Below are 20,828 nucleotides of genomic sequence, written 5' to 3' on the forward strand. Positions count from 1 at the left end.
GTGGATGGCCCCACAGCTCCCTATGTACATGGGATACATGTTGCTCCTTCTGGACCCTCAGTAAGGTACTGTACAGACTGTAATACCCCTAGGTTACCCCAGCTCTCCCTTGTGCAAGCAGGATGGCTCCTGCACTCTCCGTTCAGTCCCCCTTCAGCAATACAAGGGCAAGATTTTGTCCTGAGTCAGGGATGCAACAACCTAGGATTTTGTTAACTTTTCAGGAGTCTGAGGATTGCACAAGGGGTTGGATCATGTGGACAACTTACTGCCCTCAACTGCTGGTGAGTTCACAGTAGGAGTCAAGGGTGTTTAGCTCAGCAGCTGACAGGAACAGGCCTATAAATGGTCTCTCTATATAAATATTATATCAAAAATAAATGCACGCATTCCTAATACTTGTTTGCATCTTCCTCATTGGATGACTGGAAACTGCCAGCAGGCTGTATTTGGGCCTTTTGCCACACTTTGAGGCCCCCATGATAAATGTTCACCCTCTTTAATTACAGGCTCTGTTTAGTTGCTCGTAGTCGATACCATAAAGAAATCAGCATCAAGTACTTAGTGTCATTGTATTTCAGACTCCTGCACTGACATCTCATAGATGCATTTGTTACTTCTGTGAACTGGCCTGGCTGAGCGGTGGGGTGGGCAGGGAGGTAGGGCGGCTGGCGTCCCAAGGAGCTAACAAAGTTTGCAGTTAGTAAGGGGAGCACTTTTCAGGCACTCCTCCTTGAATAGGCTGAATGCAAACTTCTCAAGTTCCTTTAACCACAGTTTAGGATGTGACTTGTGCCTGGTAGAGCCACTGAGAGAGAGAATGCTAGAGAGCTGCTTTAATGTTGGCCCTTTTGTCCAAGATGGTTTTCTTTAGGCTTGATTTTTCTTTGTCCCAATGTTTTCCGCCGGCTTTAGCAGTTTTGTATCAGCTGCTAGAATCTGGTTTGCCAGACCCCACTCTGTCTTCATAAAATGGCATGTTAAAGCACTGTAGTCCATATGACGCTAATCCCCAGCCCACTTATCTGTCCTGACACCCATCCTGAAATTTTCCAGAGCTTGCCTCACTTCAAGGCTTCAGGGAAGATCCCTTTGGAGTTCATATGCCTTTTCTTTATTATTTTCAGACACTGTGGTATAAGGAGGAAAAAGCCCTTCCAGCAGCTACTTGACAGAAGCAATAATAAAACATAAAGGGTGCACTGACTGAATTAATATATTAAAGGCAAAGGCTCAAAGGTAAGGACATTATTGTTACAAGGAGCTGGCTGATGTCCTGTGTGTCACAAAATATCCCTCTACTCCTAAAAATCCCCAAATAAATGATCCTTAAATAAAATAAAAACTGCAATTACAAAAACAGACAAACCAAAAACGTAGAAAGTAACATGATGCAACAAACCATCAAGGCAGCCTTATACTGTTAGTTAGTGTATTCCTTCCTTCTTTCCTTCCTTTGTCTCTCCCAATATCTTGATATATATGGGCTGTAAGCTCTTTTGGACAGGAACTATGTCTTTATTTACTTTGTAAGGTATCATGCATGCCTAGGATGCCATGTACAGAAATTAATAGCAATATGACTCTTTACTAATAGTGCTGCTAATGCATGTATACATAGCACCGACAATCCAGGCAATGAGTGTTAGCAATGTGTTTAACTTGTGATGGCCTCAAGGTAATATATCAAATCTAAATGCCCCCACAATTTGGGGAAATTCAGATCCATAGCCAGCACTTGGATCTGATGTTCATGACTGGCCCCAACTATATAAATGGTTGAACCAAAACGCTGGATCCAAACACCTGCAAGCTTTTGGGCAAGTTTGGACTGGGATTTAAACTTCAGAGCATGAGCTAATTTCTAACGATGTTAACCTGGAATGGGCATGACCTGAACCTCAAATATCTCAAATTTGGGGACACCCGGGATTGACATGAGACCCCGAATTCAACAACTTTGGGTACTAAAGAAGCATAAAGCACCCTGTCAGAGAGTGGCTGGCCCCAGTAAATGAAGTAGATCCAGCTCCCCCATGCTAAAACAGATGTTCTCATCTGGCCAGTTAATAGAGCAGGGCAGCACTTGGCGGCTATAAAGCGGGGTGGCCAATCTGTGGCTCCGGAGACACATGTGGCTCTTTAGAAGTTAATATGCGGCTCCTTGTCTAGGCACTGACTCCGGGGCTGGAGCTACAGGCTCCAACTTTCCAATGTGCCAGGGGGTGCTCACTTCTCAACCCCTGGCTCTGCCACAGGCCCTGCCCCCACTTCACCACTTCCTGCACCCTCCCCTGAGCCTGCCATGCCGTGCTCCTCCCCTCTCCCCCAGAGGGGAGGAGCAAGGGCATGGCACAAAACAGCTGATCAGGAGGTGCAGAGAGGGAGGGGGAGGTGCTGATCGGTGGGGCTGCCGGTGGCTGGGAGGTGCTGGGAGGCGCTGGGAGGGAGAGTTGTTGTATTACTGTGGCTCTTTGGCAATGTACATTGGTAATTTTGGCTTCTTCTCCAGCTCAGGTTGGCCACCCTGCTATAAAGGATCAACAAGAGACCCAGGGAGGGAAGTACCTGAAGAAAGCCAGGAAAGAGAGTCCTGGTGAGAGCCAGGAAAAGAGACTGAAGGAGGTCGCTGAGGAAAGTGAGAACAGAAAGCTCTGTGCAGACCCTCCCTAGGAAGAGGGAGGAACTGGCTAGGAGACTATGGTTATGTCTACACTGCAATAAAATACCTGTGGCTGGCCCGTGTCTGCTGACTCGGGCTCAGGCTGCAGGCCTATAAAATTGTAGTGCAGATGTCTGGGCTTGGGCTGGAGCCCAGGTTATGGGAGCCTCCCCCTTGTGGGGTCCCAGAGCCCTGGCTCCAGCCCAAGCCTAAACATCTACATCATAATTAAACAGACCCATAGCCTGAGCCCCACAAGCCCAAGACAGGTGGAACGGGCCAGCTGCGGGTGTTTAATTGAAGGGTAGACATACTCTTAGACAAGGACATTCTGAGCACCAGGCAGGAAGCCGAGCATTAGCAGGAATACATATTCACTTGAAAAAAAAAAGCGCATACTTGCATGGACAGCAAAAATACACCAAACATCATCATCAAGCTGGGGAAGTGGCACCATTCCCCATAAATGTGCACTGATTGTGTGCTGACTCTGTCAATGAGTAAGAAACTCTGGCAGCCTCTTGGTACAATCCATGTGAGCAAGACTCCGTCTCTCTCCTAGAGACACAAAAATCACTGCAAAAATAAAACACCATCACTAGGAAATACTTTTTTTTTTTGTTAGGAAAGAGACGGTTTTGATCATTTTTTAGAACATTAACAGATTCTGGCTGCAACCTATTCAGCAAACAGGGCTACATTCCTATGATGGGAAATGAGCTCCCATTCTTTTATTGTTACCCACAATTGTTTCACCAGGTTTTAATTATACGGCGTGTGTAACTGCAACAGCACTCTGATATCTCCTATAGGAGCTATTTTTTTCAGAGGGGTAGACTGAGGCCAAAAGCCATGATTTTGCCTGCATGTCTGTATGCAACACATCTCAAGGACAGAGCACTGGACTGCAAACTAAAGGGACAGCTCTAAGGTCATGAACATTCCTGGAAGCCTATTTTACATGAATACAGTGTAGAGAGAATATGGAAATTGGGAAGCACTTAGACATTTTATGGTGAGCTTTACATGGTTCTAAGAACCCAAGTCATTTCAGATACTATCGGATCCTTTGTGTTGCATCATCCAGTCTATTACAAAACAGCTTCAGCTATCGGAGGGGGAGTACAAATCTAGTGCCGCTGCGTAATACAACTTCAGGTTGAATTTTTTATTTAATCTTTGTTGTAACAAGGACAGCCATATATAAAACTAGGAACTTCAACACCAGTTATAAAGTAGCACACGGAGACAATTGATGAGGTATGAACTGAGTGTAGAGAAGAAACATGTTAGTCATTGTTTCTAGGGTGTTTTAATCACATCTTTTTTTCCGTGCTGTTTCTATGCAGCCTGCCTATTTAATAGAACCCCTCTCCACTACCTGTACAAGTAAATAAATAAATAAACAGGTCTTCAAAATGTCTGGCTAGGCCTGATTTTAGGAGTGTTTCAAGACTCCAGAGAGGGTAGAAATCCTTAGCCAGTGTGCTGGCTCTTTTTACACAAGATATTATTTTCAAGACAGGCTTCCCCCACCCTATATTGTGCTTACATAGACTATTTGGTGACAGTCCAGTAGAAATCTCCCTGCACATGCAGTTTTGGAAACCTTTACAGAGAAGTAAAATCATTAAGGGCAGAGAGGCTCAAAATCATATAGATGCAGTGAGGGAAAAAATCCTTTTTGGCCACTGTTCATGTCTGAGTAATGTGCTGCTTTCTCTTTATCTTCATTAAAGTTTGCAAAGGCAAATCATTCTTTATGAGCCCACTTCAATGTAAAATGCTCACCAATGTAATCTGGCAACAGTACCTCTGCATGCAGAGGGAGATGCCTGGTGAGCTAGAATGGAATAGCCACTCCAGAATTGCTCTCATTTTTCTGTTTATCAGATGTGTTTATTGGCATGTCAACCACATGAACAAAACAAAAAATCCCTATCTATCATCCGAGTTCCAAGAATGACACAATGTCAAACCCTCAAAATCCCCCACATTCTCCCAACAATTCAGCTCCTTCTAATCAATTCTTTCTAACCTGAGTGAAGAGAGATGCCTCATAGCGAGCCCTGAAATTCAGCAAAATTGAGGTTTGTTGGATCAACAAGGGCAGCAAATTCCCATGTCAAAGGCCCTCCCCATACCTCTAAAGGTACAAATCTAGGGACTGTCAGAGAGAGTCCCAGCTGATTTCAGTGGCTAGGATGGAACCCACATTCAAACCATGTGCACTTTATAGGTTAAAACCAACACTTTGCATTGGCTCTAGAAATCAGCCAGAGGCCAGTTCACTCTATAGAGCTAAGTGGGATTAATATGCATTGTGTTCATGAACGCTGAGCTGATCGTTCTTGGCTGCTGCTGCCATGTTAAATCTGTAGTTAGAAGCATGCTTCAGGTGTGCATAGCATCTCAAGAGACTGCACCTCTGCCATTCTGGTTTCCCCACAGTTTCTTAGCTGGACACCAAGGATTTTATTGTCCCTCTCCTTTGATACCCTGCTTGATCCCTCAGACCCATCCTGCTGTGCTGCTCTTGCATGCCTTCTAGCAGTGTTAGATCTGATCAGCATGTGAAGGGTGAGAGCCAAAGAGAGGCAGTGCTGCAGGATGGGTTGAATGTCATCAGCCATCATCCCTACTGTGCGCGTTGGCATCCCAGTGGAAAGGGGGAGCGATATGCAGAGTGTTTTATTTTGATGCTTTTATTTACATTAAAATAAAAACTACTGGATGTGGCTGATACTTAAAATCAAAGCCTGGACAGAGCCTTGGCCAATCCAAACCCCAAGGCTAGGGAGGGTATTAAGGAGGACAGGTGCAAATGGGGTGACAGAGACATAGAGGAGGAAGCAGAAGGAATGGAGTAAAGGATACTGATCTGGGAATCTGAAGTTGAGCATGACAGTTAGAATCCTCTGCCCCAGACAGTTCCAACGGATGTGGCTAGCATTCATATGGAACATAACTGACCTTGGCACCACGACAGGGGTAATATTTTAGCTCAGCTTGGCTATTCTTAAGCAATTCTGCAATGTATTAAGACACAAACATAGTTTAGGCCTAGCAGGGACACATGCTTTATTTTTCCACTTTTTTTTTAATTGTACAATCATATTTATTGTGGCCAAGGCAAACAAATCACTACTCTCCTCCATCCTTCTTGGAGCTCTCTGGCTCTCTCCCCTAGTATACCAAGGCAGTGAGGCAATCCTACTGGATCTGCTTCCACAGAACTGCCTGTTTTATTTACGTTCCCTGTTAAGACTCCAGTGCCACAGAAAACAAGGCATGCAAGGAATATTCAGAACAGGCCATGAGGGACTGGCCACTTGTCGCCTACCGGGACACAACAGTGGTGCAATCGTTCAGTAGGCACTTTTTGTGAGTCAGTACTAAAACAATACCTCTGGATGGTGCAGAGGGGCACTATGCTGTGGCAAGTGCAATCTTTCTGATATTAACCCACGTGCCTTGACCAAATTCCAGGCAATGACAATCTAATAAATTCTCCCTCCACTTTCAATTGGATATAATGATCTTCTTTTATTTCTCATCCTAACCTGGTGTGCAGTACATCTGTCTGCTTTTAACCAGAGGTGGCTGCATTTCAGGAGTGGGGCGGTAATCCCTTGTAGACCTAAGTCCCAGGGGCACTGCTCACCTCAAAATTTGAAAACTAAAATTTGGAAATCTCTTTGAGATCCCCAGGAACTGCAGAAAGGCAATAGTCTATATCAGTGCTACTCAAAGTGGTGGTCTGCGGACTGGTGCTGGTCTGCGAGCCATCGGCTGCCGGTCTGCGCGCACATTGGAAAAAAAAATTGCCGGTCCCCCACATCAGATAGCTTGAGAAGCACTGGTCTATATTATAATCCCCATGTATTAATAAACATGAAAAGGATAAGGTTTATGGCAGGCAAACTGTGTTAAGATTTGCACTGGTTTCTTGTTAGGTCAATAGGAATAAATTTTCTCTACAGATACTGTATCTGAAACACTTATTGTTGGCTAACCCCCATGCTGAATCTGGCCTACATTATGTCTGCATGTGTTTACATTTCTTATTGATTATCACAAAAGTAGCTAATCATATAGCATTTATTTATTGTAATTGTGTGACCATGATGGTCCCGAGAGACACCAGATTGCCAACACTGAAGTTCTTTTTTTATATACAGAACAAGGTCAGCATGAGCAACTATTTGTTGATGCAGACACCTGGCCAACTGGGAACTGGACTAAGGCCATCTACACGCACTTCATGAATAGAATACAGCATGGCTTATATTGTACCATATGTCCAGCCCATTAAAAAATTTAAAAGAACAGAACAGATCCTCAGCTGGTGTAACTCCGTGTAGCACCATTCATTTCAATGGAGCTCTGGTGATCTGGCTCACCTGTTTAATTTTTTTATTAAAATCTACTTTACACGTCAACAGTGGGATCAAAAAAGGAGGGAGTGCTGTGTCAACGTGTGGGCTGCAAGTGGAACAAAAGGGTTTTTTTTCAATACGTGCTGAAAATGGAAACTATCATTAGCAATGATGTTCTGATTGTGAGAGACAACTTATACAGGGGAAAGTGAAGCCGGTCTAGACTAACTCTAGACACAGGGGTCCAGTCTCACTTGCTACTCAGAGTGCCATGCATACATCAAGGAAAGCATAGGGAAAGGGAAGAAATTACTTACTAGCAATAATATTATCTTACATGTATAACATTTATCCTGAAGAATGACTTAAAGAAACATATGCTTGGCCATGTGTGTGTAAATATAGGAATTATTTCATCCAGCACTAAAATGCAGCCACCTCAAGGGCAGAATGCAGTAGCTGTTTAACAGTACGCAGCAACACTTCACAACAGTTTACAGTACTAGTAAGAAATGAAGAAAACGAAAACTAATTGAAATTGCAGGTAGAAACTGGGTGAGCAGAAGGTAATTATCCTTCTATAGGTATTTCCTGAAAGATGCCCTGTAATCAGCTTATTTCAGATGATAGCCTTTAAACTAATAAAATAAAAATCTATGACTATATAAAAATGCTGCTTTTAACATGGAATTCATCTACTCTGTTCCTTTCATTATTTTATAGTGAAGAAAGATAGTTTGTTTAAAAAACAATTTAAATATTAAAATAATATTATTAATTTAAAAATCACACTATCTGAACATTTTCTAGCTGCTACTGTTACTACTGTATTTTCTCTCTTTTTCTTCAATGTTTATTTTGTGTATCTGACAGCACATTGGGTTTTGTCAATTTCACTGTTGCCCCATATGGTCAGTTTCCCATGTTGTTTCTGTGGGTTTTTCACACAGCCACAGGAGAGAGAAAAAGATTTTTAAAATAGGAGAATGTGATTGTGAAATACAAAATATGGTCAGAGGACTCAGAGACAGATGTATTATCGGAAACTACTTTAAACTCTTTTTAAAAAAACTGACTCAATTTCCAGTTGCCAGGGTCTCTTTAAATTAAATGTTTATTTGTTGGAAAACATACACTGTGGAAGTTGTTTACTTCAATAACTTGAAAATGCCAACAGCACAGATTCAAATGCATGTGTCTCTTTAAGAAGAAGTTCTGTGGTAGAAGCAGCGTTTGTCTGATGTGGCAGTTCTTTTCTCTGCTCCTATTTAGACGTTTGTTACGGGGGTACAGCAAAAACGACAGCTAATGAAAGAAAAATGAATAAGGATCCACATTATTTTCAGCAGTCAATGTGTGATCTCTCCTTGTATGGGTGAAATGGGGTGTTTTCCAAGCCAGGATTTGAATTCCACATGAAAGCATGAACTCAGCTAAACCCTGCTCACATGCTGGTCCGGGTCCATTTATGTCTTCAGTCTCTTTGTTAATCAGGTGCACAATTATATACACCCAACTCATGTAAAGAATCTGTACTACTTTAACTACAGCCCTGGCTGTTGTTTAATTTTGAAGCTAACCACCAATATTTTTAACAAGTCTTCTACTTCTATTATCTAAAATGCACACATGCTCTGAATGCGACTTTCCATTACATTTTCAATGCCATAAAAATAGACTGCCTGAGTGATTAAATGTAGGGTTCCCACTCTCATTCTAAATTTGGGACACTGCATTAGTTTGTTTCAAACAAGATTTTAAAGGAGAATTGAAGGGGGGGAAAGGACTATGTCTAACTGCAAAGTTGTAATTGTGAAGGAGTCTCCTTTTATTTCACTCTTCTGCAGAAAGGTGTTTTGTGGCATTGCAGAATGCGCTGATTTGCGGCACGTTCCTACATGGTGAAAACAAACCCCATCTGATCACCACTGAATCCTTCAGAGCCCTGAAGATAAAATATGGAAAATCTATAACTGCAGTGTTTTGCCTGTTGCTGCTGCATTCTTTATTAATCAGTCAATGCCTCTCAACAAAGCTCTTTCAGACTCCTCCTCTACTAGTTAGACCTATAATCAGCTCTACAAAAACAGTGCAGAGACGTATCCTTTGTGCTTCTATGTAATTTACATATACTAAAAAAAATCACTGAGCATGCTATTTATAACATTATGTAGTATAAAATGCATCATGTTAGTGGGCTGTAATCACAACCAATATTTTAAACAGGCTAAAAATATGTTAAATTATAAAGTAAATTATGCTACTAAAACCAAACGAATTAGCTTGTTGCACTATTTCCAAACATAAGTAAAACAAATGAACTGACCATACTGTATATATGGTACACCTATTTCTTTGTAATCAAAATGATTGGTGTTTCAATTTGAAAAATATTTATACCCAATACAGAGCCACCTTGTGACGAACTAGCCATTGCGCTAAAAAGCACTAAGAGGGTTTTTAAAAATAACATCCAACCACCTCAGTGTTTTAAAATTACTGTAGTGAAAATCATTTTCTGCTGCATTGATAGAAGCGTCAGCTGCTGCCATTATCATGCTGCATCAGATCCTAGGCTATCCTATGGCACATATTGATTAACTAGCCTTTCTTTCACCATATATCTCAAGAGTCCTGTCTCACCTGCATTTTAATCCAGTTGTTTTCACGCCTCTATTGTCTAACCAAAAATTCAGATTCAGTCATTGCTGTCATTGCATCTGACAATTATTGGCCATACCATACCTAGCCCTTGGGAGGGAAGATGCATGGACCTTTCCTCCCACTTGTGCACCCTTTACAACCAACACAGTCCCTGCACAGCAGGGTCTACAGACCCCAGATTATCAGATCTCTGGGTTAGCTGCACAAAGATTCTTGAACCAAAGTCTTCAGTTAAGTGCTTAAGTGAAGGTTTATTTTGAAGAAGTTCTATGGAAAAAATACTGAAGGCAAGTGGTTACAAAAAACAAGGGGAACAGTGATGGGACCATATCCCAGGTGTTCCTCTCAGTCTCAGACTGGGGGCAAGGCTTAAAATGAACTAAGCTGCACAGCTATGTAGAAAAGGCAGGCAGACCAAATGCACATTGACCACTGATGTGGGGGTGTTATAGGTAAACCCTCTGTCTGAGCCCTAAAACATTATGAACTAATGAAATCTTATTGTTAATGACAGATCTGATGAGACTTCTTTAAGCTCTTGTTGGGAGGGCCCCAGAACCTGGGCTCCAGCCCAAGCCCAAATGACTATACTGCAATTTATAGCCATGCGAACCTGAGTCAGCTGACACAGGCCAGCCACGGGGTGTTCTGTTGCAGAGTAGACATACCCATGGTGACATATCTTGTGACAGAGAGGTCACCACACCATGAGAAGCTGAAACGAAAATGATTTTGGAGGTGACCCAATTAACCTGTGCACTGTACAATGATGATAGCACCCCAATTTCTCAGAAGGACATTAATAAATCACTATGGCCATATATTTGTGTGGCACTAACTAGAAAGTGACAAAAGTGGTCATGGTCATGATGTGCATTATGATCTGCAAAATCTTGTTGGTCAGGTTTTGGGATTTCCGTAACTAAAACCAAAACCAGGACTGGTTTAGATATGGCTTTCTATATTTGGATAAGTGGCTCTGGTTTTGTCTGATCTCCAGTTTGAATGTATTCTACCTTAAGCTTCTTAGCACAAGGGTTGGTCAAGAAGGAAGAAGGAAAGCCAGAGGACAACGAGTCTTTCAAGTGGTGGAAAAAAAAAAAGAGAGAGAGAGAGACTCTCTCTCTCTGCTTTTATACCACACCCATCACCACGGTGTATGAATGTCTTGTAAATGAATGTGACTAGTCAGCGGGTAAATGCTCAGGGATTTACTTTTACCCTATGGCATACACCAGTGGCTCTCAACCTTTCCAGATTACTGTACCCCTTTCAGGAGTCCGAGTTGTCTTGCATACTCACAAGTTACACCATTTAAAAACTAATTGCTTACAAAATGGGACATAAAATACAAAAGTGTCACAGCACACTATTACTGAAAAATAGCTTACTTTCTCATTTTTACCATATAATTATAAAATAAATCAACTGGATTATAAATATTGTACTTTACATTTCAGTGTAGTACATAGACCAATATAAACAAGTCATTGTCTGTATGAAATTTTAGTTTGCACTTACTTCCCTGGTGCTTTTTATGTAGTCTGTTGTAAAACTGGGCAAATATCTGGATGAGTTGATGTAGCCCCTGGAAGACCTCTATGTACCCCTGGTTGAGAACCACTGGCATACACAATGGAATGTGTTCCTATCTAGAAATTGAATTCTCAGAAATTCCCATCAGGTAAAATGGATCAAGCATAGTCTGCAGAGCTCTCTCTCCATATCTGCGTCTTCATCTTTGATTTTCGATCATGATGCTGATGCTGTGAAGTAAGTCAACTGAAATCAGTATCATTCTACAAACTGGCAGCAAAGCATGCTACAGAGTTATGAAGCTAGCTACCACGGCTTTGGAGACTGAGGTATGTCTACGCTGCAATTAAAAACCCGCAGCTGGCCTGTGCCAGTTAATTTGGACTCATGTTATTCAGGCTGCAGTGTAGACTTCAAGGCTTGGGCTGCAGCCTAGGCTCTTGGACCCTCCCACCTCATAGGCTTCTAGACCCCGGGTTCCAGCCCAAGCCCAGAATTTTACACTGCAATGGAACAACCCCACAGTCTGAGCCCCACGAGCCCAAATCAGCTGGCACAGGCCAGCCGCAGGTGTCTAATTGCAGGGAAGACATACCCTTAGTCTGTCTGCATCATGTTCACCTTCCTACTTTCTCAATGTCTGACAGTCTCAAGTAAGCTACCGGACCAACTGAACAATTCTGTTATGCTGAACAGCTTTACACCACAAAAACAGTTTCATTTTAATCTCTTCATTTATTTATGAATGAACCAGAATACTGGCAGACACAATGCCAACCGTGACTTTTCAACCACAGCCTCCAGTTTTTCAACCTCTGGGTGCCACAGTTCTGAAGCTAAAGGCATTTTAATGATGGTTTATTGCAGACATACTTTTCTAAGAGAATATTATGCTATTGTCACCAAAAGATCAAAAACTCTGAAAGTGACTAGAGTCTATTTAAATCATTTCCAAAATTGCTTTTGATTAGTGAAAGGCCCTTATCTAAACCCTGGATCTGAATAGTCCAGAACTTGTGGAAGTTTGAATTTGGTTTTGAACTTTGCACCTTGGGCCCATTTCTACTTCTGCTGCAAAGTCATTAGGCAAGTTTTGATTATACTTTATGTTAGCATTCAGTATTATCTCCACAATACCTTCTGAGCTGTATGAAAAAAAATGTGGAAACAGGAGCAATATTACATGCAACACACGCCATATATCTGTTTTCAGTGGAATGACATACCATACAGAAAACAGTATTAGCAAATCTCATTAGACAAGCCTGGAAACCACAACAGATGCTGGCAATCATAGAGACAGTGCTGAAGTGCAGCCGTGCACATTATCCTTGCCCTTTGTACTGTTATGTTAAATTCTGACAAGGAACTGATCTGCAGTAGGTTTCTTTGGATTGACACAGTTAAAAGATTTTTTTGGGTCTTTTCTTTATTAACAAAGTAGTTTTTAATATACAACATATAGTTTTGAGGAAGACTTAGTGTAACACCAAGCTGATCCACTTTGATTGGCACTTCCACTTTCATTGGAAGTTGAAGCCAATAATTTGGTAGCAGATTAAAATATTCACTTCTCTAGGATACTTCTGAAACACTGAACAAGGTTCTTCAGGCAGAGAGAAATTTGCAATATCCTCTATGCTTTTTTTGTTCTAGCCAGACAAAATCCAAACCTCCCCTGTTTACGAGAAGCCTTTCAGACATTGGCAAGCTCTACCCGCTAGACATGCAAACCAGCTCCCCGCGAAATAAACCAACTAAGCTAGAGGTCTGCTCTGATACTATCTAAAGAAATAGGTTTAGGCTAATGCCTTTCACTAGCTTAACAAACTAACAATGTCATGAGACAAACTTTCAATAGCAATATTAATAATGGATGATTCAGGAATTAAATGAAGCTCATCTCTTTGTGTTGTGTTACTAACACAGGTGCCATCTACATTTCAAAAAATAAACAAAGTGCTGCAGGCCCACAGAGTGCATGCTGGATGAGATGACTCAGTCCCCAGTGGTTTGTTGGGGGTTTTAAAAGTTAAATCTCTCCTGTAATTTGCTTCAAATTTCCAGTGTGTTTGCACAGCAAATAAAAGCTCCAAATTCAAGGAGCTCTGAAAACACCCCTGAATATGGCACTGCGCGTGCATGCATAGGTGTGTGTGTCTATACCCCCTTTATTTACTTATTTATTTTAGATTGTGGTTCACTGCAGCAGGTGACTATGTCATCTACTCTTTCAGAGAGAGCTGTCCAAACTGTAGGCTCCTACTAAAGTTGGCCTGCATCCTCCTTTGTGCCTTCCGATTTTCTCTAGTTTTAAGTGCAGTTAACGCCTCTTCTTCAGTCCCCTCTCATCTAACCTCCCTTGCCACTTCCCCCCTTCTGCTCTTGCTTTTTCTCTCTCAGGAGCAAATGCTAACAGGATTTATATTCAGAAGTTTGTCACATGACAGACATCTATTTTTCACTTGTCAGATTGGCCAGAATTGAAGCAACAGCCATGTTAGTGTGAAAATCAACTTGTGCAGATCCTCGGCCTTAAACTGTCTGCAGGAGAAAGTGGGATCTCTCAAACACACTTCAAAGTTATTTAATTAAAAAATATATTCAGCATCAGATGCTACGGACTACATATCTGCATCCCCATTAAAGATATTCTCGTAAGAGCCGGAACAAGACACAGCAGGGGTACAACTACGAGCACATTGGGAAATCAATAGTCGGATAACAATGTCTTCTTCTTTTTTTTTTTAAAGAAATCTGTCTGTAAAAAGAAAACCGAGGGTGGGTAAGGCTTTATCTTCCACTAAAGAGCTAAAAATTTACACGCGCTGCCAGTTCAGATAGGACCTACCATGTTTAATATATTCTGGTTTATATTTTTCCTAGATAAATCAATAACAGGCAGCCATTCCCCAAGGTGAAAATATACATTAAGAGGAAAAGACACCAGGCTAGACAACCTTCCAGTTATTTGTAAAAAAAAAAAAAGGGCAGAAAGGCTTTCATGCTTGCTTGCAGTATGCGTAGGTGGATTATATCTCTGGTGAAACATCAGCAGACAATGTAACAGTGTTAGAGCAGCCAAATGACACTCCTCCCTGTTTGATAACACAATACTTACTTTTCCATTATTGATTCTTCCACATAAGTGGCTTGTATAGAACATAACATGCTGCTTAGATTATGCTCCACAGTGTTTGAGACAGAGTGAACCCAGTAAGCAAAAGGTTCCCAGCTGCATAAACAATCCTGCCCTGCTTACTGCCTGATATGATATAAGGATGAAACAGCTGTATTAGCCTTGGCAGAAAATTATTTCAGACACAACTACACTTGATTTATGTAGTAGATCCATGAACATAAAGCTTGATATGATTTTCTACAGCCTCAGATGCTTGGACTTACTGTATATATTTTCACTGCTACATGAAGGCAGGCTAATGGATAGTAAAATAGCAACAGCCTGTGGGACTCGATGTTTCCCCCTGGCATCAGACACTTTAGTAGCTTCATTTAAGACATTCTGGTCATTTTTTCCACTTCTTTGGTACCGAGATGTAGGGCAATCCCTTTCCCAGTGAGGAAAGGGACATAGAGGATTTTTAAGATTCTGAGAGATGCAAACCAGTGAAGCAAAATGAATGACTTCAGTTTTATTTAGACTCAGGCAGATTTGGATTGTGTGAGTTCTATCACTCTATAACCCATTAAGGACCTATCGTCTCAGCATTCCATTCCCCCTCGCACCCTCTGCCCTTGCAGCTGCATTACGCTCACTAAATGATTTAGCACCCTATTTTCAAAGACAGCCAGTAAAACAGTGAAGCCAAACTTCCTAATGTTCCTAGCCAGCTTTCTAAGTTTTATGAGTCTGGTGGCCCTTGTTCATGGAGAAGACAGTCTTCTCTGATATGCTATTGTGCCTGAGACCACAGTGAAGTAGCTGATTATTAATATTGCATTTCTGAGTGTATTCCTTACGTAACATGCCACTTAAGAAAATTGTTCTAATATGCTGCTGGGGAACAAAAGTACTAGTATTCACATCATTACAGTCATGAGGGCTAAAGCTAAATTGGCATATATGGGTCAATTCCTGTGATCTGTGGAAGGCATTCAGATACCAGTGACAAGCATGATATAAAAGCTTGAACAGAGAGAGAGAGAGAGAGAGGGAGAGAGAGAGAGGCATGAGAACTCAAAGGTCCCAGATGTGAAGAGGTCATGCAGAGGGACTCCACTCCTATTGCTTGCTGCTTGTTTATATGGTTGTTTATATGGCTAATCAGAATATAGAGTTATAGAATAGCAAATATTTTTTAAAATATACAAGATCTTTGGAACGCACATCAACCCTTATGTTTCAGGACTTAAACCAAATGCCACTGTGGACAAAAAGGCTACTTTCCTGGGGTCAAGTTAATCCATAACTGCGCAGTTCAGGGTTTCTTCCACTGAAGCAGCTGGTACTGGCCACTTGCTGAGACAGAATACTGAACTCAATGGACCAATGGTCTGACCCAGCATGGCAATTCCTATACTCCCTGTGAAAGCCCATTTAGCCAGACTTTGTACAGGGTTCAGGATTTAATTCCAATACTTTAATAAATTGAGACATGTTTAATGGTTAGAACAAGCCTAGCAGTCAGGATTCCAGGGCTTTATTCCCCGCTCTGCCATTTCATTGCTATGTGACCTTGGGCAGATCACCAAATACACAGCCCCTCAGTTTAGCAGTCTGTAATATGGGTACAATAATATTTGTTTCCTAAACTGAGATATTCTAATTTCTAAGGTATGCAAAGTGCTTTGAGAGCCTCAGATAAACAGTGCACTATAAATTCAATGGATTAAATGTTTAGAAAAATGAAATGTGAACAATTCTCTTCAGTTACCTTAAGCTATTGACAAAGTTACTTTTTAAACCTTTTTTGTCAAAAAAAAAAAAGATTTCCAAACAAAGTACCTAATCCCTTTTTGGTTACCCTTTCTTGCCAATTTTACTTTATTTGCAAGAATAGGAGAGCAATGCAATTGGAATCCAATAAAAGCCATAGTGTACTATATGTATGTACAAAACCCACCAGTTTACAATCTGCAAAAGCCTCCATTCAGAAAGGAAAGCAACCTGCCACACAGTGCAAAAGCAATCCATTTTGATAAAGCGCATGCCTTTGTGAATCATAAGCAGACTTTCTACAAAACTGTCTCTCTTTTTCTCCTGATTCCCTGCAGACATGTGTAATTTTCACTGCCTGTCAGTTTATCAAAAAGACCAGAGCATCAAATTTCAGCTCTGGATTGTCAGGTCTGATCCCTATTTCCTTTCAAATTCCAAAATACTGACACATTGATTGGAGTTCATAGTGTCAGACAACAGCACTTAAGAGACATTTTTGCTAAAATATAGCTCCTGATCTATCTTTTATGTTTTTTCCCCCTTTTGGAGCCTCAAGAGTATTGATCTGTGACTCATTTATATATGATTTTCACAAAGTAGCGGGCAATTCGCTCACACAAAACAGTTCTTTTGTATAACCTTTTAAAAGGGGGCCCATCAAAAGGGATGAATCTAGCTTATTTAGTTTACTGAGACGTCCCCCTAACATTTCCCAGAATTGACTCTGTATCTCCAAGTTCCCAACTGCTAGCTAGAAAGATATAAAACAAGAGGTACACAGAGTGCTCACTGAATAGTGAAGCTTAGTTCAGTATATTAGCACAGTGTGAAAGTTGGGATTCCACAGCAAACAAGATTTATACACTGACAGGTTTAAAAAATAGTAACATCTGCATTCTTTTTTAGTAAATGCTTATCATAGCAGATCTTCACTTTCAGGTTTCACTTGATAAGAATGCCACCGATATAAGGATTTAAGTCTGGGACCGAATCCCAGCACCATCCTCCTTCAAACATGAATAGTAATCTTTGATCCACAAGAAGTCATCCTGTCTCCTCAGCAGTGGCAGACACTTGTTCATGTCTCCCTTTTCTAAAAATGCTGCTGGTAGTATGTCCTTTCTTGCTAGGGATCTAAGGATTTTGTTGAAAACTGCATATGGCTCATATTTCATAGGTACTAGCAGCGTCTGGGGCAGAACTGCTGTAGCTGCACTAATTGCATAAAAATGGATTTTGAAGCACTCCAATTCATAAGCATGTATGTTGCAATTTAATGTAAATGGTTAATTTTGTTCACTCTCAAGTGTGGAAGCCAAAGGACTCTACAGCATTTCTCTAAAGAACTCTTCAATTAATGGGATCCTACTATTGTTAACTAAATTATCCACTCTAAGAAGTCTGCTTTCCCTTTTGGGGCGATTGTGTGCACTTATTCTACATTCTTTATTTTCTACACATTTAACAATACATGTGGCCAGCCGTAGAGAAATGGAAGATTTCTAGCTACCTTGCCCACCTGGGATGCACATTTTCTTATCCCGTCCATTGAAGTCAAGCACCTTCCTGGGGCATCTTCTGCGTATATAACATTTGTTCACAACCTTGGAAGTCAGAACAACTGTCTACTCCTTGAGTGGATACCAGGGGAGCACAAAGGGAAATATCTGTACTACCATACTCCTAGTTGGGCCTCTCCTGCCTCCGAGACCTGGAATCCCAAGGCTGCTCTCAAACTCTGGTCACATATGGGAGAAAGTGAACTTTGAAAATGTAAATGTTATCTGAGCTAATAAGACCAAAACTTCAGGAAGTAGTTTAATAACATGTGACAGGCAAAGGAGCAAAAGAGTGAATGGGAAGTTTTGCCACGATTGAAGTAGGACAAGAGATCACCTCATAATTTCTGACTTTAAAACAAAATCTGATTTACCTGAGTCCATGTAAAAACTGCTTATTTTTATTTAACAAATCTTCAGATTCACAAATTATATGTGAAACAAACCTGGTTGCGCTCACGTGATCAAAGTTTCTGTGTCTAGATATATTGAAAAGTTATAATTCCCACGTATTCCCTCCCCCGTTGTTTTTTTTTTTACTGTGCATGAATTTTATTCACTATTCATATTAATAAAGAATGTTTAACTTTGGAGGGCTGCCCAGTTTAAACATAAATTGCAAAATATACAGAGCACCTCAAAGACAATGTTCCGGTTGGTAAACCCTAAATCCTAAAAAGCAGAAACACCTTTATCAAACATCTCAACTGCAGAAGGATAGAAACATCCTGTAAGCAATTCAAACATATTGAACAGCTACACTGATTGAAACACAATAGACTGAATACTAGATTAAGAAACTGTAAGAGAGAAATGATTTACTTAAAGCATATATAGGAGACAATTGTCAAAGTAGAGTGAATCCTAGTTAGTTCTAAAGTATAAACGTCTTTTTTCTATAAAAACATGCCAACTGTACACTAACCAAAACAGTAGATGTTGCTATTTTACCAATTTTATCTAATGGAATGCCTATGTTTAGGCTTCACTATCATGTTAATATTCTGGATAGAATCAATGTATTCAACAACAAAGGCAAGATAAGTTGAATGCTTAACCACAAACAAGCACAAAATATATCCTTTAGACGTAAAATAAAAAAGCAGCATACTAGAAGGAAAGTGCTGTTTTTCTCTAGTAGGCACAAAGGAGGCTGCAAAAGTTATTGTGGATAAAACATTCCTTCCACTTTCCACTGTACTGTTTGTTATATATTTGTTTAAAATGCTCTTTTCTAAAATGTAGCTTCTATTTGAATACTGAATGAAAGAATAAACAGATGAGTAATAATACAGCCTGTCTCATCTCTGTCATTAGGTTATTCATTTCTTATGGATTCCTCATTATCTTTATCTCAGTAAATTATCTAAAAGACACCTTCCCAAACGTATCAGTTCAACTGAATGAAAAATCAGATATGAAAATTTCAAAACGACTGCTCATTATTTGTACCACAGTAGCACCTCGTGTCCCCAGTCGAGATCAGGGCCCCACTGTCCAAGGCACAGTACAAATATATGAGCGAGACAATCCATGTCCTAAAGAGCTTAAAATCTAATTAGACAAGATTGAGGAGAAACAGAAGTACAAAGAGGTGAAGCAACTTGCCCAAAGTCACTGAGCAGGACAGAAGCAGGAACCAAACTGATTCCCAACCCAATAACCTAATCACTGGCCACACTTGGCCAGCACTATGCAAGTAGCTAGAGATGGCCAGGGATTTTTCAATGAATAATTTGTTCATACAAAATACTGATTTGATTACCCCAAAATGATACAGGGTCGGGTTTGACAAATTTTCTGCCTTGAAAACATGTCAGGAAAAAAAGGTTTAAAATTGTCTAGATGTTTTGTTTTGACATTTTCTATACAAAAATGTGTGGTCTTACCCATTAAAATGGCTTTTTATTTCAAATTTTAAATTAATTAGACTGAAAAAATGTAAAAAAAGAAAAAAGTCAAAATCAAAATGAAATGTTTCAATTGACCTAAAATGGGGTGGGGGGGATGGGTTTTTGGTTTGTGAGTATTTTTGAGATTTTGATTGTTTGTCCTAGACAGGAAAAAAATGTCAAAGTCTTGAAAATATTAGTGAGACAGAAATTCCTAGCTTTAAGGGTAATATCCTCAAAGATTCGTTTCGACACCGCTTTTCTTGTGAAGAAACATTGGCGCCATGGTTTATTCTATAGATATATTAAGAACATTAAGGACTACATGTCCAAAACTTGCTACAAGTTACTCCTATATGCACTAAGCCCTGGAAAAATATGCATTTTCATGTGCAAGTAAGGACCGAGAAGCAAGTTGGCTGTGTTTTACTGTGCAGTTTCCTACTTTGCCATTGCAAAAACTAGGTGGATGTGATGGATATCCTTAATTTTGCGGTGTAACCACTGCACCCAACTTCTAAGATTTAACCCTCACTATGCAATGAAACAGGTTATCTTCAGCTGAGAAGTACTTCTATATCAGATTTCACAAAGTGTAATCTCAGCTCATCTGAAGCAGGCAAATGCTGTCAAGGAGGCAAGCTAGGTAGTACTTAAATGACTAACTGATCTGCACACAGAATCTGGTGGATATAGAGGTCTAAATGGTGAATGTGAGCAACTCTTCAATTTCTGTCCCAGTGTGTTTTTGGGTTTGGAGTGGGGGTGCTGCAAAAGATATTCAAAGATCAGCCAATATTTATTCTCCACTATGGCTTCACGAACCCTTTACAGCTAAGTCTGGAGGCAGCCAATGAGAGGAGACAATGAAAATCTTTTATGCTGGGCATTTCATTGCACTTGGGCTTGGAATCTCCCATCAGTGCAAAAACCACCACATGCTGTGCTGTGAGCTAGAGAGGTCCCTTAGTGTGTGAAGCATACACAAGATGAATGTGAGCTCGTAAGTAGGAAGGAGTCAGATATCATTTCTTAGAGGTCAGAGGGAATTGGAGGACACATGAAGCAACATTTGTTCAGTTTTATAAAAGGGAATAATACAAAAGTTAAACAAATCCCAAAACCCTTTTTTATTTTTTAAACAATTTAAAAAAAAAACAATATTACAGTTGTACCCAATTACCCAGACAGACAATCCCATGTCCTGAACTTTGAGGCTCATTTTCTCCTTGCTGC

This window comes from Dermochelys coriacea, chromosome 9 (genome assembly GCF_009764565.3).
Source record: "Dermochelys coriacea isolate rDerCor1 chromosome 9, rDerCor1.pri.v4, whole genome shotgun sequence".
Lineage (NCBI taxonomy): Eukaryota > Metazoa > Chordata > Testudines > Dermochelyidae > Dermochelys > Dermochelys coriacea.